At 38.2% G+C, this 15,493-nt stretch overlaps 1 long non-coding RNA gene across 1 annotated transcript; it reads right to left on the reverse strand.

Moving 5' to 3' along the window:
* Positions 1 to 323: 323 nt before the first annotated feature.
* LOC136714823 (uncharacterized) lies at positions 324 to 14,803 on the reverse strand. The gene is made up of 5 exons (XR_010805052.1): positions 14,753 to 14,803; positions 8,410 to 8,430; positions 1,543 to 1,703; positions 1,044 to 1,253; positions 324 to 893 (listed from the first exon to the last, which is right to left on the reverse strand). It is a non-coding gene; the product is annotated as an uncharacterized LOC136714823 (long non-coding RNA).
* Between the last annotated feature and the right edge of the window lie 690 nt (positions 14,804 to 15,493).

Genomic DNA, 15,493 nt, shown 5'->3' on the forward strand with positions numbered 1-15,493 from the left:
TAGTTTAAAAAATACATGTAATTGGGAAATGTCAGTATAGTGTCTAAGGGACTAAACTGATAGTTCCTCCAAACTTCTGTTATTTAATATATTGGTATTAGCTCAGACCCCACCTCTTTACACACCCCCAGCCCATACCCCCTTTCTCTCTACCCCCCAGATCATACCGCCCTCTCCCCACACCCCCAGCCCATACCCCCTCTCTTTCTACCCGCAGATCATACCCCCCTCTCCCCACACCCCCAGCCCATATCCCCCTCTCCACACCTAGAGCCCATACCTCCCTCCCCACACTACTAGGTCATACCCCCTCTCTCCCCACATCCAGGTTGTATGCTCCCCCTTCCTACACTCATATTTCCTTCATCCTCCACCCATTTTTCCTGTCTTCATTCACCTCTCTAATAATTAAAAAATGTAAGATAACAGAAGGTATAACTGATGATTTCAAAATGTGGGGCGAAACCTAATAGGGAATAACCGTGAGGTCTTGAAAAATATTCAAGCTCTCATTTCTCAATGTCTGTTGACCCATTACCACCACCACCATTTTCTCTTCCTGCACTTTTGGTATGTTTGCGGACATGGAAAATGAATTTATATTAATAGATAGCTGGCATTTCAAGAAGTCATCTTGGAGCTTTGATGGACATTGGCTTAAAAAAAGATGCAGTACTGTTTTTATGTTATTATTTATAGTTGATTTGTTGTTTTTTGTATTTGTATTTCTGTACACATTCCAGTTGAATTGGGGGGTTGACTGGTCTCTTTAAAGGACTGCCGTGAAATTGCAATACAGTGAGGTTGTATCCAGGGAGTCCCTCCTTGTGCACTGTGTATGCCAGCTCAATCCGGTTGTTGCAGGGAAGGAATGGATGAAAGGATGGCTTTGCCTGTAAAATATCGTTGTTGGTTAAGATTGGATTTTAACTCTGAAAGTGTTGTTTCCAGCAGATGTCAATGTAAACATCAGTTTAAAAATGTTGAAAAAAAAAACATTTGTAAAGTCATTGAAGCATGATTATGAATGAAGCACCACTCACAGCTTTTCAGTCCTGGCTTGTCTGTGTGTTACATGCTTTGTCTATTGCTGGCTTCATCAATCCAAGCTGTGCTGTTATAGACTTATATGAATTGGGAGTCATGTCACTATCACACATCAATTTGTTGAGATTGAGATGCTGATAAAACTCCATGTGGTGTGCTGGTTGAGACTAGGGCTGACAGGTCCATTTTCATATTTTTCAGATATGCTGTAATAGGTGAAAAAGAACAATTAGGGTATAGAAATACATATTGTGATTTAATAAAAACAAACTCACAGGTGTTGTTGATTATTGTGCAATGAAATAAACAATAATGTTGTTATGTGTCAGACTGTTAGACAACTTGTTAAAATAAATAAATTGTATATTCATAATATGTGTCTAGTATTAAGCAAAGTGGTGATTCAGGCAGGAAACTCATCTAATCACAAACAGCAGGTAGAAGCCCATTGGCTGCCTCAGAAAATTAACAGGAAGAACTAGTATTTTTACTCACCTAATACAGCATCCCCTGCTGTGCTTTTGAATTCACCTCTACCTCTGCAGCCTCCACCTGTGTCCTGGCTCCCATGTCAAGGGGGGAGTGGCAACTGCTCTGCCCCCTGTCCTAAGCTGACTTCACCAAGCGTTACCAAATTGAATGGCTAGCAGGGACTCCTTGAATGTGAGAGGTTTATCATATTTAGGAATGGATAAAAAAATGTGGCTGAACAAATTACAGGTTTGTATTTTCAGGTACAGAATAAATAGAGCAAAAGACAGGATCATGGTAGCTATAGTATGTCTGTACAACCCCAGATGAGAAGACAGTAGATGGATCTGAAATAAAGATTGGATCAAGAAGAGTATTCTTGGCAGTTGTTGGGTCTCTTATTAACTGCTCTTGTCCACGAATAAATTCAAAATTGGCTTGTTCACATTTGAAAGCTGGTCTTCATTGAAGTCTCCACAAATTATAAGATCCATTTTGTCCAATGATTCAACTAGGCAATTAAGATTGGCAATGAATTCTGCAATAGAATAGTTTGGTGGCCTGTAGACTGTAGCAATGAGGGCTGTGTATGGTTGCTCAACCTTCAAAACCAAAAAATTCCAGATCTGTCACATTGTGTACATACTGAATAACTTTAGTATGTAGGTTGTTCTTCACATACATAGCAACTCCTCCACCATTCTGAGCAGAAATGTGAGTATTGTTGGTGTAGATTGTACATTGTGTATCCTGGTAGTTCAACAGATGGAGAAGATGACCCAGTCAGGGAAGTCTCAGTGAGACACAAAACATCACCAAGCAGTATTTCATGATGACTCTTTAAATCAGCTATGTGTGATTCCAAGCCTTCAGTGTTGTGATGGACTATTGTGAGAGTGGGAATTTCACTTGTTGACAAAGTCTTCAGTAGAGGTTGGACACTGTCAAAGTCAGCTTTTGGCATGTTGTTCAGGGAATCTGTAATTTCATCATTAGAGAATATCTTCTTTTCATCAAATTAAGCTATATGCAAACCATTAAGTGTTGTTCTTCTACTTTGTTTGTGATCAAGTTGTAAACAACAGATTTCCCATTTTGACTGGCAGTAACAATTCTTGCAATACTTCCAAATGTACCATTCACCAAGCCATCATCGACATCAATGTTTCTCGTTAACATGACACGAGCTCCTTCTGCCACCTGTAGCAGGTCCAAAAGATCATTCTTGCTACCTTTCAAAAATGTATTTTGCCTTTTCATTTGACCAGTCTGTGGATCTTTTTGGTAGTCATCAGCTTCAATGAATAAAATGTTTATGAAATTATTAATCAATGCAGCAGTGTTGTGTAAATCCACCTCCTTGTTTGTTGGAAAAATGTGCAAAACATCACTAGGACATTCACTGGGTGCTTTAGTGACACCTTCCAACATGCATGGGTCCTCCTCTTCCAAGGGTACTGTGTTAAGTCTTACATGCAGCCTGTTCAACAGCTGAGCAAAACAAACATCTTCTTTCTGTCTCATAATCTGTGAAAATTCAGCAATTTTGAAATGATCTTACCAAAAATCAACAATGTGTTCTTCGTATACACAAAGAGGTTTTGCTTTACCCAAAGGTGGAAGCTGGTAAAAATCTCCAACAGCAAGTATTGAAACTCCCCCAAATGGTTTTCGTGTTCCCTTTATTTGTTGCAGTCTCCAGTTGACATATGCAAATAGCTGTTTTGAAACCATAGATATTTCATCAATGACAATAATCTGTATATTAGAAAGCTGAGCTCTGATTTCATCCAGGCTATTTCCAAGTCCTTGGTAAGGTGGATTTAAAGAACGTGGCATTTTAAATGTGCTGTGAAGTGTTTTTCCTGATATATTGAAAGCTGCTGTGCCAGTAAATGCTGATAGCAAATGCTGTTCCTACTGACAATTTCATACACAGCTTCAGTTTTTTCAGAACCTGGGAGTTTAACTAATGCAAAACCATAAAATGCTTCATATGTAGGGAAACGATTTGTTTTCAGTTGAGACTCAGACCGATGTGGTAGGTAAAGTTTGAGCAAGGAGCAATACAATTTCTCAGGCTGTTTAGTTTGTGAAAACCTTGCATATCGAATGACAGCAGGTTTACCTTTTGTTCTCTTTTTAATGAATCCAAGGTTATTTTGCAAAGGAAGGACATCTTTTCCTTTTCTGTGAGAACCTTACACAATGTTGAATATGGATGCAAATTCTGCCATGCACATATTATCAAATTCATGTGTATAAGGTCTAGCTCTGTACTTTTCAGGAAGACTAGTCATCCACACATCTTCAGATTCAGCTTCTTTGTATTCCAGTGATCTCAATGGCAAACTCATTCGTTTATTGTTATCATCAGTTGGAATGAAAATGACAGATCTTGATGCTGATTTCAGTTTTAGGCTACATGTTCGAGCAACAGCTTCTTGGGCACTGACTTCTCTGTTTTTGGCATATATGCTTGCATATGCTTCTTCATATCATCATGTTCAGAACTATTGGACTGATGTGCCTCTTTGATTACATTTTTCAGCAACTCACTCATTTCGTGTTCTGCCTTCGATATGTATGACACTATGTACATTACACAGCAGTATGCATTCAGAATGTATTGAATGTCAATTTTGGCATTCCAAGCTCTTAACAAGTGCTTATTGTATCCATTCACCCAGCTCTTTTCATAATGATTGCACTTGACGTGGAAATGTAATCCAGTGCATCAGTATACTCACTGTAAGATAAGTTTGCTTGCTGAAGAAGCTGATCGATGCTGTCAAAACTTTTCGTTTTATCATTCAGTAAATTCCAAACTGCTTGTAACTTTTCTTTGGCTCTTTTCTCATTCATGTGTTGGTCATCATCCATTTCAATGGCCTCTTGTAATTCAACTGGTTTTGGACGTGTTATGTATGTTCAAAGTATTGGTGGCTTGGGAAACCCAAATCTGCAATGCTTCTTTCCTTTTTTGCATGACTTTGAATGGTTTTTACTGTGACACTGCACCTCTGTCACAATATTGTTCAATTCTGGGTCTTCTTCTTGGTCAGGCAGCTCACATGTAATGTACCGATCAACAAAGTTGCATATTGTTTCGTCTGTGTCTTGGTCAAACTCTGGTGCATCTTTAACTCAAAACAGACAGTGAATATGTGGTGATCCTCTCTGTTGGAATTCAACTCTGTAGAAGAAGTCTATAACTTCGCCTATGGGATTAGCAGATGACATTATGAAATCTGTGATTAGTGCATGTATACACTGGTAAAACATTCTCATGACTGTAACAGGGTTGCTTTTCAGAATTTCACATTTTCCTATCCAATCTAACGTGTTGAAATCAACAGTTTCACCTTCCTGTGCTTTGATAGCTGTTACAACTTCTCATTCTCATTTCTGCAGCACTGAATGTACAGAAGAACGTAGGTGTCCCTAGTTGTCTGAGCATTGCAAACAAGTCTCTCATTGTTTTTTCCCAGTTTGCAGGTGTTCCTCTGAGAGGCTGCATGAATCTCGTACCTTCATCATTTCTTACTAGCCTGTCAACCTCATGTTTGTCTTTGAGCATGGCAGAGTTTATAGTGTGCCCATCTTTTGTTTTAGGTTTCCCTTTTCGAAGCTGTATTGACATACTTGAAGATGCCAGATGCATTTCAGTTGTGAACTGTGCAAAAAACAGATAATTTGTGTCCTTGGCAAATTGACTATCAGCACTAAACAGTCGAGTATTGAAATACCTGCTTGGGGACAGCTTTACCTGCCCGTGTGGCTCATCAAATGTATTGTTGCCAGTTGGAAACTGAACAGGGAAAGCCATTGCTTCAATTTTTGGAATCTTAAAGCAATTCACTGGTTTATTTCCCTCTGCAGGAGCTATGGAGAACACACTGTCTTCATATGATAATAGTTCCTGGGTAATGTCTGCAGGTTGTAAGCATGTATCTAAGCAAATGCCATTGATCTCTTCAGGGGGTTCATTATTTTGCTGTTCATCAGACAGTAGTGATTGACTTTCATCATGTTGTGCATTACATTATTCATTTTCTATGTTAATTTCCTGTGCAACAATTTCTAGCATTACCTGAACTCTGCTCATTTGTCATTAGTTTTTCAATCTGGGCAATGGCCAAATCATCATATTCACCTTGACTTTTACCGATTTCCATGTGTTCTTCTACAGCATCATCAGTAGTACCAGTTATATCTGGGTATTTCTCAACAATAGATTCATCAAGATTTACATCTGTATACTCTGAATGTATCTCTACAAGTTTCATTAATGCAGCTTTAACTTTACAAGGGCTTAGGGTTTGGAACTGGTAGTGCCCTTTGTATCGCAGACGTCTTTTTAACTTTACTTTCAGTAATTGAGATACAACATACAACAGGTCCATGTACACCTTTCTGTCCTCCTTTGGGCAGAGTTACCACCTTGGCAAATGGTATGAACTTTGCTATCACGTGTCTTTCCAGGACATTTAGTTCTGCAAGCTCACCAGGAATTGCAGTAAGCTGCAATTTATTCACAACAGCAATAGAAGGCATCTGACCATTCACAAAATTGGAATGACAGCTGTGGCAAATCCACTCTTTTTCCCTTTGAACCACTGTGAAAGAACATGGATGTGGACACTCACTTGTGCATGTATGAACATATTCACCAGTGATGCAGGTGGCAGCCAGAGCTGGATGTTTTTTGTATCTGTTCTCAAACATTGTCCTGTGACATACTGTGCAAATGTTGGTCCACCTTGAATTTTTCACTTGAAGTTTGAAACAGCATGGTGTATAACTGACATTTGCCTGTGTGCACAGTGTTTGAATTCTGTGCTTTGTTGTATTTTTCACAGCCTGAATAGTCTTTCCATATATTTTCTCAGAATCTGCATTGCACATATCTGTTTGTGTCTATTTCTGAAGTGCTCATCAATAGTATACCTGTTAACAATACATTTCCTTTGTCTTCTACGGAAGTGTTCATCATGCTTGTATCTTGTGATGATAGCCTGTTTTCATTCAGCTCTAAACTGGGCATCATGAGCATATCTATTGATGACAACCAGCGCTTTCTTCTGTCTGTACTGAGCGTCATGTGCATACCTAGTGGATAAGGCCTGTTTTTTCTTCTTTCTGTACTGGGCATCATGTGCATACCTCATGGTGATGGCCTCTTTCTGCTTCTTTCTGAACTGGGCATCATGCGCATACCTAGAGATTATAGCATTTTTTTTCATTTCTTTGAAGCTTTTATCATTTGCATATTGAAACCTTACCATTGTTTTCTGTTGAATACAAAACATTTGATTGTTCATCAACCTTGCATTTCTTGAATAGATTCTAGCGTTTTTCATGCACTGTATTCTGTACTGTAAAGTAATATGGTATTTAAGTCGAGCACTTTTATTTTTCATGTTTCTCTTCAACATGTTTCTGTGAGACATCAGTTAATCTCAAGCTTTGGTAAAGCAAGTGCAGTCTAGTAATCAATTCTTCCAAATTTGGGCAAGTAACCATCACAGCAGACCCATCTGGAGAAGCTAAACCATGTGAATTTCTAGAATGTGAGTCAAAGAATCCATACTCTCCATCACTGTTTCTGAATATTGCAATACACTAACCACCTGCAAAAAGTAAAGCCTGGTTTTCATTTGCTGTAAAACACAGCAAGGCCTTTTCTAGGTCAGGAAAGTCGATGTTGTGGTCTGTCACATTACCTTTCAGCAAGCCACATGTCGAGTGCAATTTAAACAGTGTGTATGTATCTGCTCCAAGTTGAAAATGTTCTGTAAGTTCATCAGCTGTAAGATTCCCACTGACAAACATATTCTGTCTGATTAGATCCTCTCTAACTCCATGTATTGGTGTATCAGTGTATCACCAAAGTCAAGCACTTTGTCAAGGTCAGCAGATTGGAGACCTTTATCATAGAGAGACAAAAATGTGAGTGCATTGCAGGTGCTCTGATAACCTCTAGATACAACAGGGTATTTTATATTTCCTTAGTGGTACGATGCAGATACTGAAGTTATATGAGAAACATTGTTGGCTGAATCTATGGTATTGGAAGTTTGACTGTTTGAGGAAAGAAAGCTCTCCTTTGGCTCTGCTGTTGATTGAGAAAAAGACTGAGAAGCAGATATTTTAGCATGCCTTTTTTTGGCAGCTTCTGACCTTTTTCCATTCTTTGGCATTACTTGCTTTTTGTTGCTCAATGGGTACAGCCGAATGGGTACAAAATGGGTAGTTAAATCGATACAGTAGAATGGGTAGAAAACAGTAGAATGGATAGTTCAATGTATAAAACAGGTACTTTAACGAGTAGAAAATTGGTAGTTCAATAGTTACAGCAGAATGGGTCGTTCAATGCGTACAGCAGAATGGGTAGTTCAATGGGTACGGCAAAATAGGTACAAAATGGGTACAAAATGGGTACAGCAGAATGCGTAGTTCAATGGCTACAAAATGGGTACAGCAGAATGGGTACTTCAATGGGTATTCAATGGGTACAAAATGGGTACAGCAGAATGGGACAAAATGGGTAGTTCAATGGGTACAAAATGAATAGTTCAATTGGTACTTCAATGGGTAGTACAGTAGAATGTTTACAGTTACTGTAAACTGGTACTAAAATGTGTATAGTTTCAGAGTAAAAAAAGGACAGCTGAATGGTACTGGATCGTAATGGATTGCGGATGTGTTGAAAATTGAATGGATATACGTATATGTTTGTACTCTAGGTAGATTACTAGGTTGTTATTTTGAGATGCATGCACCAGGTGGTTGAAAGGGTAATACACTAGGCACATGCACCGATTGAGTAATTATTAATAGTTTGTGTAAGGAAGGAAGGCTCCTGAATTCACAGTAAAGCTGCAGTACCTGAGCAGGTGATAATTATATCTGCAAAGAAGAAAACAGATACATGTTAATATATAATTTGGAAATGCAAAACAACAGAGCATTATCAATCAAAAGGCAAAACTGAACTGCTGTAGCTATTCTTAACTATAACAACACTAGATGGCACTTCAACAGCAATTAACAGGCTATATGTGACATTAATGTTTCACAAATGATTGCAGCAAGTATATAACAATGTAGTATTGATACCAATGACTAATTGGTGATATACACTCACCTAAAGGATTATTAGGAACACCATACTTATACTGTGTTTGACCCCCTTTCGCCTTCAGAACTGCCTTAATTCAAGGTGCTGAAAGCATTCTTTAGAAATGTTGGCCCATATTGATAGGATAGCATCTTGCAGTTGATGGAGATTTGTGGGATGCACATCCAGGGCACGAAGCTCCCATTCCACCACATCCCAAAGATGCTCTATTGGGTTGAGATCTGGTGACTGTGGGGGCCAGTTTAGTACAAGAAACCAATTTGAAATGATTCGACCTTTGTGACATGGTGCATTATCCTGCTGGAACTAGCCATCAGAGGATGGGTACATGGTGGTCATAAAGGGATGGACATGGTCAGAAACAATGCTCAGGTAGGCCGTGGCATTTAAACGATGCCCAATTGGCACTAAGGGGCCTAAAGTGTGCCAAGAAAACATCCCCCACACCATTACACCACCACCACCAGCCTGCACAGTGGTAACAAGGCATGATGGATCCATGTTCTCATTCTGTTTACGCCAAATTCTGACTCTACCATCTGAATGTCTCAACAGAAATCGAGACTCATCAGACCAGGCAACATTTTTCCAGTCTTCAACTGTCCAATTTTGGTGAGCTTGTGCAAATTGTAGCCTCTTTTTCCTATTTGTAGTGGAGATGAGTGGTACCCGGTGGGGTCTTCTGCTGTTGTAGCCCATCCGCCTCAAGGTTGTACGTGTTGTGGCTTCACAAATGCTTTGCTGCATACCTCGGTTGTAACGAGTGGTTATTTCAGTCAAAGTTGCTCTTCTATCAGCTTGAATCAGTCGGCCCATTCTCCTCTGACCTCTAGCATCAACAAGGCATTTTCGCCCACAGGACTGCCGCATACTGGATGTTTTTCCCTTTTCACACCATTCTTTGTAAACCCTAGAATGGTTGTGCGTGAAAATCCCAGTAACTGAGCAGATTGTGAAATACTCAGACCGGCCCGTCTGGCACCAACAACCATGCCACGCTCAAAATTGCTTAAATCACCTTCCTTTCCCATTCAGACATTCAGTTTGGAGTTCAGGAGATTGTCTTGACCAGGACCACACCCCTAAATGCATTGAAGCAACTGCCATGTGATTGGTTGGTTAGATAATTGCATTAATGAGAAATTGAACAGGTGTTCCTAATAATCCTTTAGGTGAGTGTATATATATACATATACATATACATATACATATACATATACATATACAGCTCTGGAAAAAAATAAGAGACCACTTAACATTGATTTCTGAACTTGAAGTGGTCTCTTAATTTTTTCCAGAGCTGTATATATATATATATATATATATATTATATGACACACACATATATATATATATATATATATATATATATATATATATATGTGTGTGTGTCATATAATAATTATTATATATATATATGTGTGTGTGTGTCATATAATAATTATTATATATATATATATATATGCATATGTTCTATAGGTCTACAATAAGTACTCATAGTTAAAATTGCTCATGTAGAGAATGTAGGATGGGGGTGATTTGTCATGGGGCAAATTGTTGTGGGGCGAATTGACAGGCATGAATTGTCATGGACCCAGCAGACTACACCATAATTCATTACACATCCTTTTAGGCTTCCTTCCTCAGCTGCCTGTTGGTCTGTATGAAGTGCAATTGCAATTGGCTTTTGCATTAACATTTTAATATTGTCAGCGAATGTGCGTACTAGTATATGAAAATGAAAATGATTTTATTGCATTTACATTTTTAATGTTGTCCCAAATAATGTGTGCGTTAATGGAAAATTAAAATGAATATGCATTAGTAGTACATTTTAATTTTCCATTTTGCATTAGCATTTGAATAAAGTCCACTTTATGCTTCCATAATTAGCCAGGTGTCATTGCTTTATGCCCTAACATATACTGATGTTTAAAGTCATCACCCAATTTATTCATATTAAATTAATCACAAGTGTTAATAATGCTTGTATATGTGTATCTATCTATATGTGTATGTGTGTGTATTTATATATGTGTATATTAGTGTTGTCACGATACCAGAATTTTGACTTCAATACCGATTCAAGGTTTAGTATCACAGCATTCAATACCAAAATGATACCATCACAAAACAAAAACTCTATTGGCCAAATGCAAAGAATAACCACTGGCCTTTTTTGTTCCCCTAACACTGAACAATATGCTGACAACTGGGTAGATAACCCTGAATAACTAAGTTAAGCACCTAAAAAAGCCTCGCACTCACTGATTCAAGAAATTACTAGACCGACTTGATTCTACAATCTTTATCATGTGAGATAAATTTCACAGAAGTACCGGAAAATAAAAAAAATTCTAGTATTGAACAGTTTCATATTTTTAGTATCGAAAATGTGTCAAATTGTCAGTATACCTTGCAACACTAGTGTATATATATATGTATGTGTGTTTATATTTATATATGTGTGTGAATATACACTCACCTAAAGGATTATTAGGAACACCTGTTCAATTTCTCATTAATGCAATTATCTAACCAACCAATCACATGGCAGTTGCTTCAATGCATTTAGGGGTGTGGTCCTGGTCAAGACAATCTCCTGAACTCCAAACTGAATGTCTGAATGGGAAAGAAAGGTGATTTAAGCAATTTTGAGCGTGGCATGGTTGTTGGTGCCAGACGGGCCGGTCTGAGTATTTCACAATCTGCTCAGTTACTGGGATTTTCACGCACAACCATTTCTAGGGTTTACAAAGAATGGTGTGAAAAGGGAAAAACATCCAGTATGCGGCAGTCCTGTGGGCGAAAATGCCTTGTTGATGCTAGAGGTCAGAGGAGAATGGGCCGACTGATTCAAGCTGATAGAAGAGCAACTTTGACTGAAATAACCACTCGTTACAACCGAGGTATGCAGCAAAGCATTTGTGAAGCCACAACACGTACAACCTTGAGGCGGATGGGCTACAACAGCAGAAGACCCCACCGGGTACCACTCATCTCCACTACAAATAGGAAAAAGAGGCTACAATTTGCACAAGCTCACCAAAATTGGACAGTTGAAGACTGGAAAAATGTTGCCTGGTCTGATGAGTCTCGATTTCTGTTGAGACATTCAGATGGTAGAGTCAGAATTTGGCGTAAACAGAATGAGAACATGGATCCATCATGCCTTGTTACCACTGTGCAGGCTGGTGGTGGTGGTGTAATGGTGTGGGGGATGTTTTCTTGGCACACTTTAGGCCCCTTACTGCCAATTGGGCATCGCTTAAATGCCACGGCCTACCTGAGCATTGTTTCTGACCATGTCCATCCCTTTATGACCACCATGTACCCATCCTCTGATGGCTACTTCCAGCAGGATAATGCACCATGTCACAAAGGTTGAATCATTTCAAATTGGTTTCTTGTACTAAACTGGCCCCCACAGTCACCAGATCTAAACCCAATAGAGCTTCTTTGGGATGTGGTGGAACGGGAGCTTCGTGCCCTGGATGTGCATCCCACAAATCTCCATCAACTGCAAGATGCTATCCTATCAATATGGGCCAACATTTCTAAAGAATGCTTTCAGCACCTTGTTGAATCAATGCCACGTAGAAGTAAGGCAATTCTGAAGGTGAAAGGGGGTCAAACACAGTATTAGTATGGTGTTCCTAATAATCCTTTACGTGAGTATATATATATATATATATATATCATGTATAAATAAAAGAACGTGAAACATGGAACTCGCCCGTCTAGCACATTGCCTTCATTCATCTACCTATAGTCCTGTTCCTTTAATGCTGTGGCTTATTAACATATGGTAATGACTTAGCAATTGTTAACATGAGATGCAAACGTTTTCCGGGCTGACATTAAACATGTGCATAGCACAATCAAATCTGAATTGCGTGAAAGCCTTAATTAGACTGAATACACACATTTTTGTGCGATATTTGCATAGCAAATTCATCCAATAATTGCGCAAAACTGTGCTTAAACAGTGGGAATAACAGCACACTGTGGAATGGCACAGGTGGGTTTGTGAGCCGCAAACAGGCTTGCTATAAAATGGCATATTCCAATGTTGATTCGTGTCATGTTTGAATATCTCTCCTTTTTTGGCCAAGTCGCACATTTCTTCCATGGCACACATTTTGCGTGGAAATTGCGTGAAGTTTGAATATCGGGCCCAAAATGTGCACAGTTTATACATCGAGTATAATAAACAATGTTTGCTTGTACTAGTAATTATAGCTAGTATTTAGTGTATCCTTCACATTGTACTTATGCACTGAACATGAAGTTTACAAATGAGAGGAGGCCATTCGACCCATCGTGCTCGTTTGGTGTCCATAAATAACTAAGTGATCCTATCCAGTCTAATTTTAAATGTTCCCAAATATTCAGCTTCAACCACATCGCTGGGGAGTTTGTTCCAGATTGCAACAACTCTGTTTCAAGAAGTGTCTCCTGTTTTCTATCTTGAATGCCTTGAAGCCCAATTTCCATTTGTGTCCCAGGTCTGTGTGTCCCTGCAGATCTGGAAAAGCTCCTCTGGTTTGATGTGGTTGATGCCGTTCATGATTTTGAAGACTTGAATCAAGTCCCCACGTAGTCTCTTCTGTTCCATGGTGAAGAGGTTCAGTTCCCTCAGTCTCTCCGAGTAGGACATTCCCTTCAATCCTGGAATAAGTCTAGTTGCTCTCCTCTGAACTGCCTCTAGAGTAGCGATATCTTTCTTGGAGTGTGGTGTGCAGAATTCTACACAGTATTCCAGATGGGGTCTAACTAGTGCATTGTACAGTCTTAACATTACTTCTCTTGTTTTAAATTCTACACTTTTGACTATACAGTAAGGGAAAAAGTATTTGATCCCCTGCTGATTTTGTACATTTGCCCACTGACAAAGAAATGATCAGTCTATAATTTTAATGGTAGGTGTATTTTAACAGTGAGAGACAGAATAACAGCAAAAAAATCCTACCTGAGCATTGTTTCTGACCATGTCCATCCCTTTATGACCACCATGTACCCATCCTCTGATGGCTACTTCCAGCAGGATAATGCACCATGTCACAAAGGTCGAATCATTTCAAATTGGTTTCTTGAACATGACAATGAGTTCACTGTACTAAACTGGCCCCCACAGTCACCAGATCTCAACCCAATAGAGCATCTTTGGGATGTGGTGGAACGGGAGCTTCGTGCCCTGGATGTGCATCCCACAAATCTCCATCAACTGCAAGATGCTATCCTATCAATATGGGCCAACATTTCTAAAGAATGCTTTCAGCACCTTGTTGAATCAATGCCACGTAGAATTAAGGCAGTTCTGAAGGCGAAAGGGGGTCAAACACAGTATTAGTATGGTGTTCCTAATAATCCTTTAGGTGAGTGTATATATATATATATATATATATATATATATATATATATATATATATATATATATATATATACACACACACACAAACACACATATACAAACATTCACATATATACACACATTATACATCAATAAATAAATAATAGGAAAATATTGGTATCGGACGATCTTGTTATATTAATATCAGATATTGGTATTGGTATCCTTGCATCCCTACTATATAGTACTATATAACATTTTGATCCATTTCGTGTGACATACTGTGGTAAATTAAATGTATTCCATATACTCACATAAACTTTTTCCCTGTAATGATAGTACATTTTATTTACATGAATATAGGGGACATTTTTATTTTACATTGATGTTTAAATGTTGGCATTTCAATTAAAATGAAACTGAATAAACTGAATACACCAAAACCAAACCAAACCAAAACAGATATCCAATGGGTATACCACAATAGGATTGGTAGAATGTCTACAGTTACATTGGTGTTGAGTGAAATGTGTAGTTTCAGATTACAAGAAGCACAGCTGAATGGTACTTAATGTGTACATGTGGTAAAGTTGGTGAATGTATATGGTTGTGCTCTGGGTAGATTACTACGTTGTTACTGGGAGATGCATTCGCCAGGTGGCTGAAAGGATAATACACTAAGCACATCCACTGGTTGAGTAATTATTAATAGGTTTATGTACGGGAGGAAGACTCACCAATCCACAGCAAATCTGCAGTTACTAACTAAGCAAGTGATAATTAGATCTGCAAAGAAGAAACCAGAGTTAAATTAATATACAGTATGGAAATGCAAAATAACAGTATTACCAATCATAAAGCAAAACTGATCAGCTGTAGCTCATAGTACTTCTTAACTCTTCCGAGTAAAAACAAATATTGACATTTTGTTTTAGTGCTTTGGCCATTGTGAATAGAGACTATTCCGTTATGGTGCAGTCTGATTATAATAGTGTTAACAGAGGAATAGCAAACTTTGCGATACTGTATCATCTCAATTTAGTACAGCTTGAGTTGGAAGAAAAGATGCTCGTAATTTCAAACAATACACTAATGCTTCAATTAATTTAAATGAGAAAAACAAAGTAAACATTATTTTTTGAATGAAATGGTAGCATTTGTATGAGTGAGATCCAAGAAAACGAAAAAAAATGAAAATTAGATTATAATTAAATGAGAGAATTTTTCAATTGTAGTGAATGTTTCGAAACTTTAACTAATAAGCGTTACATGGACCAATATATAAATTGATAATTATCGTTTTCGTATGTTTGACTACAGTAACTTTTGTCCTTCTATTTATACACACACATACACATATTTAACAATAAAGATTACAAAATACTGTGGCAATCTTAACTCTTTTAATATTTTTATAACAGTAATACTATTTAAGTGGTTCTAAATTAGATAATCTCTACCGAGACCGTATGCTACAC

This window comes from Amia ocellicauda, chromosome 19 (assembly GCF_036373705.1).
Source record: "Amia ocellicauda isolate fAmiCal2 chromosome 19, fAmiCal2.hap1, whole genome shotgun sequence".
In the NCBI taxonomy this organism is placed as follows: Eukaryota; Metazoa; Chordata; class Actinopteri; order Amiiformes; family Amiidae; genus Amia; species Amia ocellicauda.